Source organism: Stegodyphus dumicola, chromosome X2, assembly GCF_044657685.1.
Source record: "Stegodyphus dumicola isolate Sdum_Otavi_A_Nest chromosome X2, ASM4465768v1".
Lineage (NCBI taxonomy): Eukaryota > Metazoa > Arthropoda > Arachnida > Araneae > Eresidae > Stegodyphus > Stegodyphus dumicola.
The window spans coordinates 173,494,176-173,509,515 of record NC_140781.1 but is presented as its reverse complement, the minus strand read 5'-3'; the positions used below and the strand labels follow the sequence as shown (position 1 = coordinate 173,509,515).

The following is a 15,340-nucleotide window of genomic DNA, read 5'->3' as shown; positions in this document are numbered from 1 at the left end:
AGAGAAATTTCAAATTGCCTACTGAAAATAATGTTTAAAATGCTATCAGTTTAGCACGTTTCTGCATAAAAAAAATCTATCGTTGAATTTTTCACACAGAACTATATTGTGTCTAACCTACAGAGGGCTACCTACTGCTAACCCTAAATCATTTGATCAATTCATAACGTACAAAAAATTCGATTATCAGATAGTTTGCTTCTCCCACTGCAACCTGTAACTATATTCATCCGTGATGTCATTCAATAAGATATATTGGTAGAGTGTATTCCCAACGGATACGTCTTAAGTCTCGAAAGTTAATGTCTATTCTAAACAAGAAGAAACAGTGTACGGTATACAGTAGACGGTATACGGTGAAGAGAAATTTCAAATTGCCTACTGAAAATAATGTTTAAAATGCTATCAGTTTAGGACGTTTCTGCATAAAAAAAATCTATCGTTTAATTTTTCACACAGAACTATATTGTGTCTAACCTACAGAGGGCTACCTACTGCTAACCCTAAATCATTTGATCAATTCATAACGTACAAAAAATTCGATTATCAGATAGTTTGCTTCTCCCACTGCAACCTGTAACTATATTCATCCGTGATGTCATTCAATAAGATATATTGGTAGAGTGTATTCCCAACGGATACGTCTTAAGTCTCGAAAGTTAATGTCTATTCTAAACAAGAAGAAACAGTGTACGGTATACAGTAGACGGTATACGGTGAAGAGAAATTTCAAATTGCCTACTGAAAATAATGTTTAAAATGCTATCAGTTTAGCACGTTTCTGCATAAAAAAAATCTATCGTTTAATTTTTCACACAGAACTATATTGTGTCTAACCTACAGAGGGCTACCTACTGCTAACCCTAAATCATTTGATCAATTCATAACGTACAAAAAATTCGATTATCAGATAGTTTGCTTCTCCCACTGCAACCTGTAACTATATTCATCCGTGATGTCATTCAATAAGATATATTGGTAGAACGTATTCCCAACGGATACGTCTTAAGTCTCGAAAGTTAATGTCTATTCTAAACAAGAAGAAACAGTGTACGGTATACAGTAGACGGTATACGGTGAAGAGAAATTTCAAATTGCCTACTGAAAATAATGTTTAAAATGCTATCAGTTTAGCACGTTTCTGCATAAAAAAAATCTATCGTTTAATTTTTCACACAGAACTATATTGTGTCTAACCTACAGAGGGCTACCTACTGCTAACCCTAAATCATTTGATCAATTCATAACGTACAAAAAATTCGATTATCAGATAGTTTGCTTCTCCCACTGCAACCTGTAACTATATTCATCCGTGATGTCATTCAATATGATATATTGGTAGAACGTATTCCCAACGGATACGTCTTAAGTCTCGAAAGTTAATGTCTATTCTAAACAAGAAGAAACAGTGTACGGTATACAGTAGACGGTATACGGTGAAGAGAAATTTCAAATTGCCTACTGAAAATAATGTTTAAAATGCTATCAGTTTAGCACGTTTCTGCATAAAAAAAATCTATCGTTGAATTTTTCACACAGAACTATATTGTGTCTAACCTACAGAGGGCTACCTACTGCTAACCCTAAATCATTTGATCAATTCATAACGTACAAAAAATTCGATTATCAGATAGTTTGCTTCTCCCACTGCAACCTGTAACTATATTCATCCGTGATGTCATTCAATAAGATATATTGGTAGAGTGTATTCCCAACGGATACGTCTTAAGTCTCGAAAGTTAATGTCTATTCTAAACAAGAAGAAACAGTGTACGGTATACAGTAGACGGTATACGGTGAAGAGAAATTTCAAATTGCCTACTGAAAATAATGTTTAAAATGCTATCAGTTTAGCACGTTTCTGCATAAAAAAAATCTATCGTTTAATTTTTCACACAGAACTATATTGTGTCTAACCTACAGAGGGCTACCTACTGCTAACCCTAAATCATTTGATCAATTCATAACGTACAAAAAATTCGATTATCAGATAGTTTGCTTCTCCCACTGCAACCTGTAACTATATTCATCCGTGATGTCATTCAATATGATATATTGGTAGAACGTATTCCCAACGGATACGTCTTAAGTCTCGAAAGTTAATGTCTATTCTAAACAAGAAGAAACAGTGTACGGTATACAGTAGACGGTATACGGTGAAGAGAAATTTCAAATTGCCTACTGAAAATAATGTTTAAAATGCTATCAGTTTAGCACGTTTCTGCATAAAAAAAATCTATCGTTGAATTTTTCACACAGAACTATATTGTGTCTAACCTACAGAGGGCTACCTACTGCTAACCCTAAATCATTTGATCAATTCATAACGTACAAAAAATTCGATTATCAGATAGTTTGCTTCTCCCACTGCAACCTGTAACTATATTCATCCGTGATGTCATTCAATAAGATATATTGGTAGAGTGTATTCCCAACGGATACGTCTTAAGTCTCGAAAGTTAATGTCTATTCTAAACAAGAAGAAACAGTGTACGGTATACAGTAGACGGTATACGGTGAAGAGAAATTTCAAATTGCCTACTGAAAATAATGTTTAAAATGCTATCAGTTTAGGACGTTTCTGCATAAAAAAAATCTATCGTTTAATTTTTCACACAGAACTATATTGTGTCTAACCTACAGAGGGCTACCTACTGCTAACCCTAAATCATTTGATCAATTCATAACGTACAAAAAATTCGATTATCAGATAGTTTGCTTCTCCCACTGCAACCTGTAACTATATTCATCCGTGATGTCATTCAATAAGATATATTGGTAGAGTGTATTCCCAACGGATACGTCTTAAGTCTCGAAAGTTAATGTCTATTCTAAACAAGAAGAAACAGTGTACGGTATACAGTAGACGGTATACGGTGAAGAGAAATTTCAAATTGCCTACTGAAAATAATGTTTAAAATGCTATCAGTTTAGCACGTTTCTGCATAAAAAAAATCTATCGTTTAATTTTTCACACAGAACTATATTGTGTCTAACCTACAGAGGGCTACCTACTGCTAACCCTAAATCATTTGATCAATTCATAACGTACAAAAAATTCGATTATCAGATAGTTTGCTTCTCCCACTGCAACCTGTAACTATATTCATCCGTGATGTCATTCAATAAGATATATTGGTAGAACGTATTCCCAACGGATACGTCTTAAGTCTCGAAAGTTAATGTCTATTCTAAACAAGAAGAAACAGTGTACGGTATACAGTAGACGGTATACGGTGAAGAGAAATTTCAAATTGCCTACTGAAAATAATGTTTAAAATGCTATCAGTTTAGCACGTTTCTGCATAAAAAAAATCTATCGTTTAATTTTTCACACAGAACTATATTGTGTCTAACCTACAGAGGGCTACCTACTGCTAACCCTAAATCATTTGATCAATTCATAACGTACAAAAAATTCGATTATCAGATAGTTTGCTTCTCCCACTGCAACCTGTAACTATATTCATCCGTGATGTCATTCAATATGATATATTGGTAGAACGTATTCCCAACGGATACGTCTTAAGTCTCGAAAGTTAATGTCTATTCTAAACAAGAAGAAACAGTGTACGGTATACAGTAGACGGTATACGGTGAAGAGAAATTTCAAATTGCCTACTGAAAATAATGTTTAAAATGCTATCAGTTTAGCACGTTTCTGCATAAAAAAAATCTATCGTTGAATTTTTCACACAGAACTATATTGTGTCTAACCTACAGAGGGCTACCTACTGCTAACCCTAAATCATTTGATCAATTCATAACGTACAAAAAATTCGATTATCAGATAGTTTGCTTCTCCCACTGCAACCTGTAACTATATTCATCCGTGATGTCATTCAATAAGATATATTGGTAGAGTGTATTCCCAACGGATACGTCTTAAGTCTCGAAAGTTAATGTCTATTCTAAACAAGAAGAAACAGTGTACGGTATACAGTAGACGGTATACGGTGAAGAGAAATTTCAAATTGCCTACTGAAAATAATGTTTAAAATGCTATCAGTTTAGCACGTTTCTGCATAAAAAAAATCTATCGTTTAATTTTTCACACAGAACTATATTGTGTCTAACCTACAGAGGGCTACCTACTGCTAACCCTAAATCATTTGATCAATTCATAACGTACAAAAAATTCGATTATCAGATAGTTTGCTTCTCCCACTGCAACCTGTAACTATATTCATCCGTGATGTCATTCAATATGATATATTGGTAGAACGTATTCCCAACGGATACGTCTTAAGTCTCGAAAGTTAATGTCTATTCTAAACAAGAAGAAACAGTGTACGGTATACAGTAGACGGTATACGGTGAAGAGAAATTTCAAATTGCCTACTGAAAATAATGTTTAAAATGCTATCAGTTTAGCACGTTTCTGCATAAAAAAAATCTATCGTTGAATTTTTCACACAGAACTATATTGTGTCTAACCTACAGAGGGCTACCTACTGCTAACCCTAAATCATTTGATCAATTCATAACGTACAAAAAATTCGATTATCAGATAGTTTGCTTCTCCCACTGCAACCTGTAACTATATTCATCCGTGATGTCATTCAATAAGATATATTGGTAGAGTGTATTCCCAACGGATACGTCTTAAGTCTCGAAAGTTAATGTCTATTCTAAACAAGAAGAAACAGTGTACGGTATACAGTAGACGGTATACGGTGAAGAGAAATTTCAAATTGCCTACTGAAAATAATGTTTAAAATGCTATCAGTTTAGGACGTTTCTGCATAAAAAAAATCTATCGTTTAATTTTTCACACAGAACTATATTGTGTCTAACCTACAGAGGGCTACCTACTGCTAACCCTAAATCATTTGATCAATTCATAACGTACAAAAAATTCGATTATCAGATAGTTTGCTTCTCCCACTGCAACCTGTAACTATATTCATCCGTGATGTCATTCAATAAGATATATTGGTAGAGTGTATTCCCAACGGATACGTCTTAAGTCTCGAAAGTTAATGTCTATTCTAAACAAGAAGAAACAGTGTACGGTATACAGTAGACGGTATACGGTGAAGAGAAATTTCAAATTGCCTACTGAAAATAATGTTTAAAATGCTATCAGTTTAGCACGTTTCTGCATAAAAAAAATCTATCGTTTAATTTTTCACACAGAACTATATTGTGTCTAACCTACAGAGGGCTACCTACTGCTAACCCTAAATCATTTGATCAATTCATAACGTACAAAAAATTCGATTATCAGATAGTTTGCTTCTCCCACTGCAACCTGTAACTATATTCATCCGTGATGTCATTCAATAGAGTGTATTCCCAACGGATACGTCTTAAGTCTCGAAAGTTAATGTCTATTCTAAAAACAGTTTCTCCAAAGTCCAGAAGCGGAATTTTCTGTCTTTCGTTTATTACTTCAACAATTTAACGCGATCTACGCACTTTGAAATTATTATACGCATAAGAATGTTATCAAAAAATTAAGTTACTGATACATATTAACAAGCGTCGTAGCACGAAGATATTTTCATTAACTTTAAAGTATGTGTTTCATAAATAAAACTGCTGCTTATTAGGAAGGGAGCCGCATACTGCAGTTTGCATGGAGCAAATTTTGATGACTTATAAAATTTCCGACGTCACTGCAACAAATTATAATTAAAATTTATCAGCTCCTTGTATTTTCAGTTCGTTTGTTCAATAGCTTATCGCAAAGCACTATCTGCCTAAACGGAGAATGCCTTAGTGGAGATCTTTTAAGGGAAACTGGCTCTCATTCACATAGCACATGGAGAAAAGTAAGAAAACGCCCATGCAGCCAGCTAATTCGGGAGCCTTGCGTTTTCTGAAATGATGAAAATTTTAATAAACCGAAATGCAATTTTGGTAACATTGCTCTTTTCAAAATGTGTAGAAAGATATGTCGATGTCTTTTGAGTGGCTTTCTCATTTTATTAAAATGCTTTGCATTATTCAACTTTTTTTTTGGGGGGGGGTATATATTTTATATATAATTTCCTTTTCCCGTGATCAATGAGTTCGAATCAATCTCTCAAGGATCAGTTTTAGAAATCTTTTCTTTAAATACTATTTTCACTGTCTTTAAAGTTTTTGCCTAGCGTTGAAATATCAAATATAAGATTGAACGAAAAAGTCAGAGTGCTGCCATTTGCCATACATGGTACGCTTGTGGCTTCATTTCGTTTTATATATAATAATTAGTCGTAACACATAGCAGTGAAACTATTTTTATATTTTCTGCAATGGAATTTAATTTAATAACTGTTAATTAAAATTAAATTAGCGTCTTCCAAGAATAAAATATGAAAGCTTTACTATTGTCTTACCGTATTTTTAAATTGTATGTCGAAAAGAGAAATATCAGGTTAGCTGAATAAACTAATTACTTTCAATATTTATTAAGGAAAGGAATTCTTATAAATCCACGCACTTTAGTTTTCCTGAACTTAATTTATCTAAAAATTAAAATACAAAGAAGAGCATTTTCAATTCAAGTTTATTTCAGCACTTAGTTCTTAAATGCGATCAAATCTGAATAAATTGTATTGTATGCTGAGAAATTTCGTTTAAAATATGGTCGAACGGAGAAAATGTAAGTAGTCTGCTCTTTGGAAGTTGGTGCTATTAATTAATATGGCAATTTCGGCAAACGGTCGCCAACTTTAGCCAATTAAAGACATCAGACTTAAGAAAAAGTTAACGCCCGAATAAAGTGGCCAAATTTCTATGTCTTGGCTAAGTGGGGAGCGTTTATTTACTTGCATTCTACTTCGTTTCCCCATCTGTACTGTCTGTCTACGAGAAGGAGAACTTCCGCCACAATGTCTGGCGGGTGGAGGTCGCTGTAGCAACAGGGCTAGTACATTTCAAATGGGGGCGAACCAAGGGTTGCCAATTTATCTTTAAATGTGCCAAGAGGGCAAAGTGAAAATAAGTCTTCAAGACACCTCTATGGAAAATGGGTCAAGGCTCGTTTCTATGGCAACAGACAGCTGCAGACTAACTGGCGAGAGTTTTGTTTTTTTGATAGACTGTATATGTGAGTGTGGGGGAGTTGGCTCAAAGTACACAATTTTCCCTTTTGATCTTTCAGCTGTTAAAGAACACCAAACCTACAAGGAATCGTGTCACATAATCGGTATGGATGGGAGTAGTTATTAATAGTTATTGCTTTTGCATACATTTCGCCCAATCACGGGCCCCACTCGCTGGCGAGTGAATAAGGTCACTGACTACTGGGAGTTCGACCCAGGATCGATTACAAGCGAAGACTGGCTGCATGGTTGGTTTCCCCCATGCGTAATATGAATGCGAGCCAGTTTCTTTAGAAAGTCTTCCACAAAGCCATCCCTCTCCTCTTGTGTGCTTTGCCATATTCCATTAACTAACCAACATCGTTCGTTAATGGTCACACTGGAAATCCTCGCAGTTGCTTTCCTTTTCATTCATGGACAAATTTAAGCGTTTTGAATGTTTTGCTTTTGTCAGAAATTATTACAACACTTTGCTATTTTCTGCCATTACTGATAATTTTTTCGCGCACACCTGACTATGTCATCGTGTGTACACGTACCTCTGCACTATCCCTTCTCTTAGGTAGATAGTCTTAGTGTGCTTTGCCGTGATCCAATTCCATCCAATCCTATTTTAATATGTTTGTTTATATGACAGTTTGTTTATATGACAGTTATTGGTGACTGATGAGGGGTTAATGAAAAGCTCAATGATGACCTTTGGTGACTATCATTGTTTAATAATGACATAAAACAATCTGGAATGAACTTACCATATCTTCTTGTTGCATCCAAATTCGGACACTCGGGGAAATTTTTGTAAACGGACATCACGTAAAATTTGAGAAAGGCAGAAGGCTGAGGAATGGCAATTTGAATTCTGGCAAGAAATTTGCTCTAAAATCGTGTGAATTAAATTCAGAGATCCCGCTAATAAATATTTACACATTTTTGCTGATCCACGAGGAATGAAGGTCAGAGTCAGTCAACATCAGGATCAATTTATATTTATGTGAAAAAGTGCTGAATGGACAGCTAAGCAGTAGATTTCGAAATAGGAACTATTTTTCACTCGGGAACTACTTTTCCTCCAACGAAAGAAAAACCAGAACGTAAACCGTCACTTTTAAATGAAGGGAAATTATTATTATTATTATTTAATATTATTTCAGGAATAAAGATATCTAGCATCCTAATTCTAATTTCGACTACTAAATTAGCAAAACAGTTTCACTAATTGTAAGTACCAACTGCTCATTATTATAATAATGTAAGAGAATTATTTTTTTAAATATAGATTTTTCTGTTTCTTTCTCAGTTTTGTGGAACTTGGATCACCTCACATTGGGTCTTGGTGCTTTGAAAAACCCGAGGATTAATTTAAAATTAGTCAAAAGAGTTACCTTATTTTGGTGTAAATAGTGAACAACGCGTAATAGTGATTTCGTAGGCGATTAGACACATCCCCCTCTTTTACAGGAGCAAAGCTTTTGCTCCTGAAAAAGAGGGAACTGCGTCTGATGGAAGAAGAAGAACTGACGAAATTTTCGGTAAGTTCTATTCATTAATACATGTTTCGAATGGTACAAGCACATTTCAATCAAACTGTTCACATCTTAAATAATTTATCTTACCGTACAGAGATTAAAAACAGTTTTTGAGAGGTATAATTCTGATTATTTTTTTGATAAAATGATATTAATATTGACTGAAAAAAGATGACTAGATGATTCTAAATGCTCCGACTTGAAGGAGGGCGGTTAAATAAAAATAGCACTGTTTTCCTTATTACAGACTGCTCTGAAAATTTTCAGTTTTGAAAAAAAAAAAAAAAAAAATTCAAATGAGCAGGCCAGTTGTCTGGACACCTATTCTTTGTTGTGCAAGGGTTACCACGCTGATGTAAACTATATGGCTTTATTAACTAAGCGCATTACACTAGTGATCATGTCAACTCTAAGCACACTGATTATTACAATAACTGAAAGTGAATATCTGCGACTAGTGACCGGCGAAGACGACGTATGAAAGAGCGGTATGCCCTATATTACGATCCTGTGTCCTTTTCAGCGTTAAAGTCAAAAAAGCATGTTTTTAGTAAAATAGCCAATATGATAACTGAAAAGCAACTGAATGGTGCAGTCTACTCTTCCTGGAGATTTGCCCTGGAACCCGATTATAAGCGAGTGAGAATCTTACGAGAAGAAGGGATACGAAATAACCTCAGCAATGTCTTCGAACAACCAAGTCGTTATTTCTGACAGTGTAATGGTATGGGCTGGATTTTTTTTTAGCTATAACACTGACGTCTTTGCAAGAAGCTACTATGATGACTCAAGTGTAGCCTAGACCTACTAGCGGCGGAGTGCTAAAAGCCGCTGAACATTGCTCAACCCCGGTTGGAATGCCGAAGAAAGATGCTAGCTATGTATAAGGTTTCGTAGCTTTCTCCACGTGAATACGAGCTTGCTTCCTTTAGGAATTCCTGTCCCACCAGTGATGGAGTGGTTAAAACCTTTGAATACTGCTAGTTCGACCTGCGTTCTATTCAAGGAAAGAGCTGCCTGCATGGTTGCTCTTCCCCATGTGTGACTTAAATTCGAGCCAGTTTCCCTTAGTAAGTCCTCTATGAGGGCATCCCTCCTCATAGCCCTTGTTTGCTTTGCTATATTCAAATAACATAACTTAACCGTTAGAACTTTCTTCACGAAGGCTACCATTCTCTTAGACGGATAACCCTCATGTGCTTTGCCAGTAAAACAATCAGTCAAATATATTGCACATAATGAAAACATTAATGACGCATAACAAACAAACCGACCGCCTGTTTGCGTTTAGAGTCTTATCCACTTAATCACTGAGCCTTATGAGTTACTGGAAGTACATTTAAAAGTTTAGACTAAAGCTAAGAACTATTTCCTTTCCATTCTTTACTGTCTCATTTTTGAAGTTGTTTTAAAAAAAAAAAATCTGTTAATGACTAAAACAATAAAATCTTAGTGCTAGGAATGTTTTCGACGAATTTCTCGATCTTATTTGGAGAATTCGCAGAAGTTTACCTTTAAATAATTGTTCACTCGAAATTGAATTTTAGTTAGACGTCTTTAAGATGGTAAATGGGCTGTAAGCGCAATTTACGCCGTATAGAGTGTAGGTTTGTCGTTGTCGAAAAACTACCCCATGTTTATTACCCACGTCTTGAGTGTAGAAAATGAGTAGTTAAGAAGTGCTCTTCCCATTCTGTTCAGCATGGCCTCTGCTCAGTATTCTGATGAAATCCGAGGCCGACTTTTCTTTTTTTCTTCTCCTTTCCGCCCTCTGTAAGCGAGGAAGAGAGCGTTTCGTTCGCAGGAGGAGTAAAAACACCGGAAGCGTCACACACATGGACACCATCTAGCGCGCGTCTTCAAGGCCTCCGCGAATGTCTTTTCCTCTTCTTTGCTTACTACTAAGCCCTGTGGAGGCACCACGCTCGATAGCTTCCGACGAAATTTTGAGAAGTTAGCTTTTTGTTATTTCAAAAAAGGACTTTCAAAAATAAAAGGGAACACACACACGCTTAAACTTCGTTAAGTCGAAAATCAGTGTTGGTTAACGGCCGTCGTAAAGATGGCGGGACAAATAGCATTATAATTTACCTACTTTATTTCTCTGTTATCTTATGTTTGTTATGATTTACGGTTCGCTATGTTTCATCATCTTGGTTTCTCACCAGCCAGTCTCTTCTGTTTCTCCTTCAGCCATGGTAATGTCAGAACTAACACGTGGATTCAAAGCATTTTGGGGGAAGCAGGTCGAGACGTATGCGTAGAAATGATTCCTATCCTGAAATTCATTTCAGGTGTTCTTAAAAATACGAATATTCATTTTATTGACTATACCGTAATCGTGTGGTAGCTTTAAAATTAATTATTACTTTGAAGGGGATGTTATACTGTTTTTTTTTTTTTTTTTTTTTGTAAGCTTTCATTTAGTTTGCTCATAATGTTTGTCGCTAAGATCAAAAGTTGGTCCGAGTTCAAATTTCAAAGCACATTGTTTGTGGAGGACAATACAATGCGATGATGCGACTTTTTCAAAATTCGATTTATATATATGTGTGTGTGTGTATGTATGAAAAAAATAATAGATTATAGAAGCACTGATAATATAGAAAGTTTAATCCGTAATGAACGGCAAACTTGGCAGCCGAGGCAAATTAAATATTCATCTTTATTTCAATTGACATTTGCGGCCTCAATTCACTTGGCGCCTTTAATCGTGCCAATTCAACAGCGTTTACATTTTTGATACTTGTTCAGATAGAAGGAGAGCAGAATCTTGGCGAGAACAGAAGTAGAAGCAAAGTGCGCAGTTATCCAGTATGGAAGCTTAGGAAGAGAAAGGTTTGATTTTCAAGTTCCGAATTAGCTGCGTCATCAGCGTTGTGCAAGTCATACGATATGGATTGATCTAGAAATGACGCAGTTCAGAAATAGTTATTACTATTTTTAGAATAAAGAGAGAAAAGTTGAAAATTAAAAATTAAGAAATTAAAAATGAAATTAAATTTAAATGAAGAATTAAAAATGAAGAATTTATAAGGTATTTCTCTCACCTTCTTGGCATGCCTTCGTGGTGTGGTGGTTTGCACGCTGGGCGCGTATTCCAGAGGTCCGTGGTTCGATTCCCGGCGAAGGCGTTGCTAATTTTTCAATCTCTCTTCCTTCCGAAATAACCTAATGTCTCTACAAATTAAGGGGCCATTCCTAATAAACTATAATTTTGTTTATATATTTATTATGTCACGTATGAATTTAAGATCATACAACATTATAATATATATATATATATATATATTCTAAACAATATTATATTTTAATCTAATACCGAAGCAGTTTTTCGTTTATATCTTCGTTTGACGAGCAAACTAAAAATGTCAGAAATTTACTGTTCGCACTATCGGATAGAGCGGGGAAAAAAATTGTTTTAAATGAAATTTGTATGAAAGTTTTAGCTTAATTTCTGACTTTTTGACGAATTTTGAAAATCGTTCCATTTTTTTTCGACTGTTTGAAGTTTATTATTCTGAAATTGTCGGTCACAAAGTTTTAAAATTTTCACAAATAATAAAACAAAATCTTCACCCTCTTTGAAAACAAGAATAACAAAAAGATATTAAGTAGGCGATTTTCTACATTTAAAAAAAAGTATGTTACGAAATGAAACAGAAGTGAAAATATTCGCTCTTTAATTTCAAGTTTATGATGGCACCCTATTTTTCTTGATTCTGTATTTCAAAAACAACAAGACTGATTAACGTTTAAAATATTTGCAGTGAAATCTACCGCGTCATTTTTAATTTTTCCATTTCAAAAGGTATATGCATTTCTTTCAGTATATTTCATTTTAAAAGTTAATTTCTTTGTGGTACGTAATATTATATTCTTTTACATGAGGTTTTAAATTCTAACATCTAAAAATTAACTCTTTTTAGTTCATTAATGATTTTGTGAGTTTTAAATAAAAGTTTTAAATATAAATTTTATTAAAAACTTTAAATTTATTTTCATTTAAACGTAATTTCAATATTTTTTTAAATAACAGTGCAGACGTAATTTTAAATTGGTACTATACTGTCAGCTGAGTACTAGTGACGTTTCACCAGCGAGGCTTTTTTGTGTGTTAGCTATGGAAATATCTTATTCGAGAAATATGATCACTCGTGTGGGTTATTATATTTGAAGCACCAATTTATTCAAAATAAGTAAGATGACGTTTTCGTGCATAAGATTGGCAGTGATTAAGAAAAGACGAGATTTGCTTCTGCTCGCAGTTTTTCATGATGAGCGTCTCTCGACTAGGAATACAAAGCGAGCTAATTTTACGTAAATTCAACTGTTCTAGGCAAAAATCGCAAAAGAATGTAAACGAAAATATAATTCAGTATACCTTTTAGCAAGCTGGTTGGTTAATAGATTTAAGCGAAGTAAGGCAAGGGATATCTGCTTAGAGCATTGGTTCTCAACCTTTATCGTCTCATGCACCCTTTCGCTATTGGCCAGACGATTATTTCCCCTTTCTTTCCCAAAGCCATAAAATACATATACATTAATTTTAATTTAAATTACTTTTAATTTGTTTTATAAATTATACAAGGAAAAGTAAATGGAAGATTTGTTAACCTTACCAATTTTTTGGAACCACTGGTCCCTAATCTCAAGCATATGTTACAAGTTATACAGATGGTTATATATATGTACAGGATAGAGTCCACGCTGTACGTTATGGTTATACATACAGAAAGAAGATTCTCTTTCTACAGTTCTTGGTTTTACAGATATAAAGAAGAATCCTTCTACAACTATTATCGATGCTATACAGATGTAAAGTTGATTATCTCTCCACAGTTAGTTTGTCCCCATTTTCAAGAACATATTGCATTATTGTTCTTATCACACCTGCACATCTGGGGTTATAGAAAAGTTCCTTCTAGGGATTCCATTTGCAAAACTCGGAAGATGCTCCTTCCTGATTGGTGAAATGTAGTGGGCAGTTGATTTAGTGCCTTGCATCAGCTGTCTCAGCCTCCGCTAGTCCATGCTAGTTTTCTTAAGACAACCTTCGCTGCTTGGTCACCTGCCTCGTTGCCGTCAATACCAACATGCCCTTTAATCTAATTTAATTTTACTGGGTGAATCTTGCTGTCCGTGGTAATATAGTTCTTGCAGTGCTCGTATAAGGAGCGTTGTTTTGAAACTGTTGAGTGCTTGCATGACGCTTTGGCTATCCGAGAAAACGTGAATGGCTGTATTCCATTCTTTGATGTAGCCATTCATCCATATAAATGTTCATCCTACAGCTTAGTTCTACAGCTTCATTCTGGAAGGCCGAGCTTGTATTATTTAGTCTTAGTATCTGAGTCTGTATAATCTGCTTATTATCGTAAGCCACGAATGCTGCTCCGAATTGTTCGGTATTCTTTCAGCCATCGGTAACGATGTCTATTCCGCAGTATTTTGGAAGCTCTTTTTGCCACTTTATCTTAGCCTTCTGAAATTAACGTCATCTCATCATAGCTGTATATTCTTCAATCTCCATGCCTGAGCTAGCTGTATCTCTGAGCTTCACTTCTTCCTTATAATGCGTCAGTCTGAAAGTTTTCGACTTTTGGTTCGCTCTGAGATCTAACGGGAGAGCTCTTGAAATATTGTCTTCAGCGTGGTACTAAACGCTTTAGTAATACTCAGTAAAACAGTTCATTGGATCTGCAGCAGCTTATTCGTGACTCTTACAGTCTTGCAGTAATGCCACCAGATCGGACAGCTGTAGAGACTTTGTCTTTCTATTGGCCTTGTGTAGAGCTGTTTCATTATTTTGCCCTTCAGTCCACATCTGTGAGCCATGAAACGGTTAAGACTGTTTACTAGAGCGTGAGTGCGATTCCTTATTTCACTCAGATGTTGTATCCATGCCAGCTCCTTGTCCAGAACGAAACCTAAGTATTTTAAGTTATCCTTGTTTCGGATCGGAGTGTTCATCAACTTGAGCCTTGGTGGATCACGGATTAACTTAGTTCCTTTGCGGAACGTGATCATACGAGTTTCCTCCGTGCTTAAGTTCAACTTGAATCTTTACTCCAGCTTTCTGGAATACCTAAAGCGTGTCTTGCTTTCTTTTCTATTGTGGTCCTGTTTCCACCTCCAATTATGCTCACAAAGTTATCCGCGTAAGCCTTCAGTTCTGCATCTTCTTCTAGATCTAGCTTTAGCCCGTGTTCGTTATAATGTCTCATAAGATGGGTCCCAGGTTTGACTCCTGGGGGGCTCCTTTGTAATAGGCTTTACTGATATTCACTTAATCACGATTACAAGCTACTTCTCTGTTGTTTAAATAGTCTTTTTGGAAAAAGAATATGTTCTTAGGACATTTCAGGTCTATGAGTGTAAATAGGAGACCTGGCCACCACAGATTGTTAAAAGCCGACGTAACATCCAACGAGATCATTACGGTATCTCAAAGGTAGGTAGAGAAACGAGTCCATTTCCGTCCATTGCCGCGTAGATAAAATGCATGTCAGCAAGCTTCGCATTTGTGTAGCGATGAAAGCTGCTCGAGCTCCGCACTAGAAATGATGATTTACGCCAACAAGACGCTTTTACCTACTACTCTACGCTGCCTTCTAACACCACAACGCACGATTTCTGCATATACATACTATAACAAAATCTGCTTATTTCAGTCCTTTTCACCTTTTATTTAGAATCAAAGAATGCTTTTCTATTTTTTCGAAATAGCTTTGAACCATCTTGTATATTCAAAGTTTATAGAGCTCCGAGTAAAAGGTT

General features: G+C 35.4%; 1 protein-coding gene and 1 long non-coding RNA gene across 8 annotated transcripts in view; one reads left to right on the top strand and one right to left on the bottom strand.

Annotated features, from left to right (window-relative positions):
* LOC146992971 (uncharacterized) overlaps positions 1–7,902 on the bottom strand; it is an 85,385-nt gene extending 77,483 nt beyond the window's left edge. The window contains exon 1 of the long non-coding RNA XR_015039029.1: positions 7,787–7,902. This is a non-coding gene — a long non-coding RNA (uncharacterized LOC146992971). The remainder of the gene's footprint in view (positions 1–7,786) is intronic.
* The window catches only part of sty (sprouty signaling antagonist), a 164,536-nt gene that overhangs the window by 123,989 nt on the left and 25,207 nt on the right, over positions 1–15,340 (top strand). For 3 of the 7 annotated variants that reach the window (XR_015039028.1, XM_035356602.2, XM_035356600.2), the window contains one exon: positions 8,332–8,563. The exons of the other annotated variants lie outside the window; for them this stretch is intronic. The gene's annotated coding sequence lies outside the window, so the exon portion shown is untranslated. The remainder of the gene's footprint in view (positions 1–8,331; positions 8,564–15,340) is intronic. 7 annotated transcript variants of the gene reach the window in all.